Source organism: Capricornis sumatraensis, chromosome 4 (assembly GCF_032405125.1).
Source record: "Capricornis sumatraensis isolate serow.1 chromosome 4, serow.2, whole genome shotgun sequence".
Taxonomy (NCBI): domain Eukaryota; kingdom Metazoa; phylum Chordata; class Mammalia; order Artiodactyla; family Bovidae; genus Capricornis; species Capricornis sumatraensis.
Window position 1 is genome coordinate 84,536,720 of NC_091072.1, and position 6,620 is coordinate 84,543,339.

Consider the following 6,620-nt stretch of genomic DNA (forward strand, 5'->3'; position numbering starts at 1 on the left):
CTCTTATATAAAATGTTTATAAATAAACTCAAGATCCTTAAAACAATAAATACTAAAAAAAAATACAAGAAAACAAGCATTGTACTGCACAGGAACAGGCTACAGTCCATTGTGTCATAATGAGTCAGACACAACTGATTACACACTCACACACACACACACACACACACACACATGCACTACACAGGGAATAAGCCAATACTTTGTAATAACTTTAAATGGAGCATAACCTATAAAAATATTGAATCACTATATTGTACACCTAAAACTGGTATTTTAAATCAATGACACTAATATTAAAATAATCTATTTATTATTCAACTCCATATCTTATTCTACTTCAAATCCTCAGAATCCACTGCTGGGTACAGCAAAGAATTGCTCTTCAAAATATCAAATGAATGCTAAATGAAACATAAAGCGTAGCCGGTGAATTTTAGTAAGAGTTAGAAACGATAATGGGGAGTTGCGTTGATAATCTTTGTGTGGTTTACATTATGGTTCAGGTTGGAAAGAACTAAATGGAGTCAGATGGATGAATAACAAAACTGAAAGCAACATGGTAACTTCAGACACATAGGAACAATTAAGGAGCAACAGGTAACTCAGACGATAAAGCGTCTGCCTACAATGCAGGAGACCCAGGTTCGATTCCTGGGTCGGGAAGATCTCCTGGAGATGGACATGGCAACCCACTCCAGTACTCTTGCCTGGAAAATCCCATGGACCTAGGAGCTTGGTAGGCTACAGTCCATGGGGTCGCAAAGGGTTGGACACGACTGAGAGACTTCACTTCACTTCGATATGTATATGGAGGCTTTTCTAGTGGCTGCTCAGACAGTAAAGAATCCTCCTGCAGTGCAGAAGACCTGGGTTCGATCGTGGTTTGGGAAGATCCCCTGGAGGAGGTCATGGCAACCCACTCCAGGATTCTTGTCTGGAGAATTCCCATGGATAGAGGGGCCTGGCGGGCTACAGTCCATGCGGTTGCAAAGAATTGAGCATGATTGAGTGACCAAGCACAGCACACAGTACAACATTTATATGTGCTAACAAACAAACAAACAAACAAACTTATAAATTCCCAGCCTACATACTGTCTCGGCTTCCCTGATGGCTCAGAGGTTAAAGTGTCTGCCTCCAATGCGGGAGACCCGGTTCAATCCGTGGGTCCGGAAGATCCCCTGGAGAAGGAAATGCAACCCCCTCCAGTATTCTTGCCTGAAAAATCCCATGGACTGAGGAGCCTGCTGGGCTGCAGTCCACAGGATCACAAAGAGTCGGACACGACTGAATGACTTTGCTTTCACTTTCCTTTTATATTATCTCATCAGTTCAGTTCAGTTCAGTCACTCAGTTGTGTCCAACTCTTTGCAACCCCATGAATCGCAGCATTCCAGGCCTCCCTGTCCATTACCAAGTCCTGGAATTTACTCAAACTCATGTCCATCGAGTCGGTGATGCCATCCAGCCATCTCATCCTCTGTCATCCCCTTTTCCTCCTGTCCCTAATCCCTCCAGCATCAGGGTTTTTCCAATGAGTCAACTCTTTGTGTGAGATGGCCAAAGTATTGGAATTTCAGCTTTAGCATCAGTCATTCCAATGAACACACAGGACTGATCTCCTTTAGGATGGACTGGTTGGACCTCTTTGCAGTCCAAGGGACTCTCAAGAGTCTTCAACACCACAGTTCAAAAGCATCAACTCTTCAGCGCTCAGCTTTCTTCATAGTCCAACTCTCATATCCATACATGACCACAGGAAAAACCATAGCCTTCACTAGATGGACCTTTGTTGGCAAAGTATTGTCTCTGCTTTTGAATATGCTATCTAGGTTGGTCTTAACTTTCTTTCCAAGGAGTAAGCATCTTTTAATTTCATGGCTGCAATCACCATCTGAAGTCATTTTGGAGCCCCCTAAAATAAAATCTGACACTGTTTCCACTATTTCCCCATCTATTTCCCATGAAGTGATGGGATCAGATGCCATGATCTTAGTTTTCTGAAGGTTGGGCTTTAAGCCAACTTTTTCACTTCTCTTTCACTTTCATCAAGAGGCTTTTTAGTTCCTCTTCACTTTCTGCTGCATCTTGCCAAATTTCTGTGAGATTTTGAAGGACAGACCGAGTTCTGAGTATCACCCAAAGACACACAACTAAAAACACAGTTAAATTTGAATTCTATTCCAGGCAGACTTAAATCCTTTACTTTCTACCATTTAAATTTTAAGAAGACATTTAGCTGTTCTTCCTCTAAATCATAAATGATATTTTGTACACTCAATGATTAACATATTTTTCAAAATATTGTCAGTGTTTTCCAAAGTATGGTCTAGGAACCACGTACATTAACAGTATTCAGTGTGCTTGTTAATAAAATAGATTTCTGACAATTCTCAAGAATAATTGGCGTCTCTGAGGGAACAACTCAGGTATTTCCATTTTAACCAAGCTTCCCAGGTAATTTGTAGGCATACCAAAGTTCAAGAACTATTATAATAAATGAATTAAGTGAAGTTTGGAATATTTCCACAAGTCAGAGAATATGCAAATGGTTTCTGAATTCATTAGGCCCCATCTTTAGCCAGTGCACTCTAAAAATCAAAATATATGCAACAGTTAATAACCTACCTCTTAAAATTATGTCTACACTATACTTTGCTGCAGCGTTTGTCTGGGTGAGAATTGAATATCCTTTCTGTCTTTATCTGATTTACTTTGCTACATTGTAGTGAAGAAGCATTTTGATGTATTGCTTTAACACCTACCTGGAAGGTTTCCTACTTTAAAATGAGACCCTCATGTTGGACTATAATGAAATAACTTCTCTTGTTGCCTAACTGTAGTTCAAAATGATCTGAGATAACTGTACTAATACAAAGAAACCTACTCTGTGATACTTTCCCTGTGAATCATATCTAAAAATCCAAAGTAGGATTTAATAAGTCCTTGACAGCAGAAAAAATTTCCCCTGCCAGGAAGACAGAACTTTCAACTTCTTTGCCTTTTTCCTTCCCACACATGCACAAAAGGACAAGATCTGTGAAGAAAAGGTGCCAGGTTGAAACCCTCACTCAATTTACACTCTGAGTTTTAAAGAGTTCCTGGGCCATAGTCTCCCTTTTGTATGGCTTCATTCTTCTGTGGAAATGACCACGTCTAACAGCAAGGCTTTATTGCTGCTGCCACTCTGCTGTTGAGGCTCCACTCTAAGCCCTTCTATCCAAAGCAGCTGCAAAGGCCCATGATGTGAGAGACTGCTCTGTGCTGCACAGATTTAACTGTATGTCCTGTGTATAAAAGAGCAGACCTTTATCTACCTCACCAATAAAGGTACATAAAATTTCATGCTGTTTTCCCACAATTGATGCATCCATGATTGCAGCATGAAGCTGATGATCTTGTAGATCCTATTGGCTGCTGTTCAGATTAAGAGAAATAACACACAGAAGGCACAGACCTCTGAAATGGCAACAAGTAACCACTGACATTTCATTTTAAAAAACAAGGAAAAGTTACTAACTCCTGTCATTGTTTCAGTACTTAAACTTATGACTGATTTTTACTCAGATATTTTAGGCCCTTATTTCTAGAAACAGCATAAGAGAATCACTTTTTGAAAATGTGTTTCAACTAGAACAATTCAATAAGTATTCATTTTTTGAAACACATGTAAGAGGATGCCATTGAATGTTTGTGTGATTTAATAGACTTTTTTTTTATTGAATGCTGTTCAAAGACCAAGAAGTTTGTTTCATTTTCTTTGAAGAGTATAAAATAAAATAATCATGTAAAGGTAGCTGGGTGGTAATTTTTAATTATTCATTATTTCCATATATATTTATGAAATATCTATCAAATTGATACATTTCATAGCAGCAAGCAGCATAACTATTTGTAAATCAAAGACATATTCAGTGAGGAAATTTTATGGTTAGAAATGGCTCAATATAAGATTGCATTGTTCCTTTTTCAGTGTCTCATATTACCTGACATAATGTCTTATACATTGAAAATATTCAATTTAATATCTGTTGAATACATTTAATGAGCTATTACTAAAAGCAAATCACTGGTCTTACTTTTGACTCACAGATCCAAGCAAGCAGGAGGAGGCAACAATACTAAAAGCATACAGTAGGAAAGTATGTGTCAAATTCAGAGAACTCTGAGGCATTTAATATACCAGGGCCTGCACTCATGGGAGCATTTAATAAGCAGGGAGAAAAATGTTGTCAAATTATAGGACCTTAAATGTCATGTGTTGAACTTTTGGTTTCTTCCACAGGCAGTGAGTTAAGTTTCTTTTGCTGAATTGTTCTGCAAGAAAATATGGTCATGATATTCAATTCTGAATACTTTTGTTGATGACCACTGTTCTTCAGGCTCCTCTTCAGTGTTCTGTGCCAGAAGAGATATTGGTGACACGCCCCACCTTCTGCACCCTGATGCATTCATAGCATCAAGTTTTCACATTGATAGGGGTAACATGGTCATGGGCTATACAGAGAACTTTATCCCTTTTAATTCAAATTTATATCAAAGATTAAATTGTAAGGCCAGAGTGGATATCACTCCATTTATATGAACTTACAGAACAAAGATGTGGATTATTTAAAAGCTGAAATATAAAACTAAAGGATCTATAACTTCTGGAAATAATTTTATTCTTTCTAAATGTAAATAATGATTTCTTGTGTCATACCCAAGTCTTATCAATCAGCAAATTCTGACTGGGTACCTAATATGTGAAGGGCGCTATACAAGCCACAGTTGTAAACTGAAGTAGAGGCAAGTTTTCAAACTTCAGAAGCTTTGAGTCTAGTTAGGCTCAAGATTCAGAGCAATCTCAGTGGATATCCCTTTGATCCCTGCTATTAAGAGGAAACTTTACCTATGCATTTACTATTTTAATGAACATGTATCCAAATATCTGAAGCCTAGTGAATAATATTAAAATTGATCTTTAGAAAATTTAACGGACTTGCTTTTAATCTCTGCCTCAAAATTTATCAGTGATATAAATTTCAACAAGAATCTATTGAGTATCTATCATATGTAGTACACATTCTACATTAAAGAAATTTAAAAACTCACTTATAAGTTTTAGCTTAGTAGTTAAGATAACCACACTCTATTACCTCTCATTTTGTAAGCTAGCCTCTGTTCTAGAAACTGAAGTATTAACTCAAGTAATCTTTACATGAACCAGTAATGTAGCTAATACTCTTAACCTCAGTTCATGGATATCTTACTGTATCTCATTGTGCGCTGAACACAGGATAGGCAAGGCATGAGCAGGGAAGCTGGAAGAAAACTCATGGAGTTGTAGGAACTGCAGGCGTGTTTATTTTCTCTTGGCTGGCACAACAGACATAGCAGCTACAGACATGCTGTATTCCCTTGAAGCTGACCCAGTGGACACGGCCATGGCACAGCTGCAAGGGCTTTCCAGGTGGACTTTATATAGATTTACAGAGCAAAAGTGGCCCTTGGCCAAGCAGGTACATCATGAGGCACATGCACAGTGCTATAAGTGATCTGTTATATAACCGTATATTTACTAAATGTGGGATGAGAGGGAGAGGCTGTGGGGTGACAGAGCCTGACCATCACCATCTTGGTTAATTTGCTCTTTCCCTACAGTGGATAAGAAAACAAAAACCTTTCCTGTATGTTAAAACCTAGATCAAGATTATCTTTATAAGAAAAACTGTCCTCGACAATATCCTTCTATGAGGTCTTGTCCCTTTCCCTTTCTGACTCGCTGATATGTCATTATTATGCTCTTGCTTGTCTTCCAAATGCAAGGCCACTTCCAAAGAATATATGGACATTTGATTATTAAACATTTGAGGACAATTTAAGAGGTAAAGAAAAAAGTATTTTGGATAAGTTGTTTCTTTGTCAAAATCTGATATTTCTGATAGGTCTTAATGACTTATGAAGATAATAAGTAGAGAAAAATATCTGATTATGAAATTGTCCTGGGAAATCTGTACATATGGTCACAGTATTTCAGATTTTTGTATTATCAAAAGACAGTGAGACTGAGAGACAAGTGTATGGATAATATCAGAACTTACTCATATAGTTATTTCATTTTGGGCAAGTTATTCCAGCCTATGTCAGTAGTGAGAATCATTTGAAAAATGTACACAAGACATTTATACATCTGTGTTAATTTTTCATCACCAGAACTAGATTATAAATTAGGGAACAGAATGTGCCATATATATATATATGTCTTTATATTATTAAGGATTAAATACTTTGCACAGAACTTGTGATTAATATATATATGTGTGTGTGTGCACACTGGTGTATGAGTATGTGTGTGTTCAATGCCATAGAAGGTTTGCATGTCAGAGAAAGAAGCTGATGACTGAAGGAAAAAGCACCACAGTTGTGAATGGCTATGACACATTAAGTTCATTTAGAACTTAATCACTGTTAAATAGTTAACCCTGACGAGGATAATTCCATGTATTTATCTTGAGAGGAATGATATGATACCATTTCTCTTCCAAGATCTAATGACTTCTCTAATACAGTGCAGCTGTCAATACAACTTGCAACATAGGTAGGTAAACTCATCAATTCACTTAGCAGTACATAGT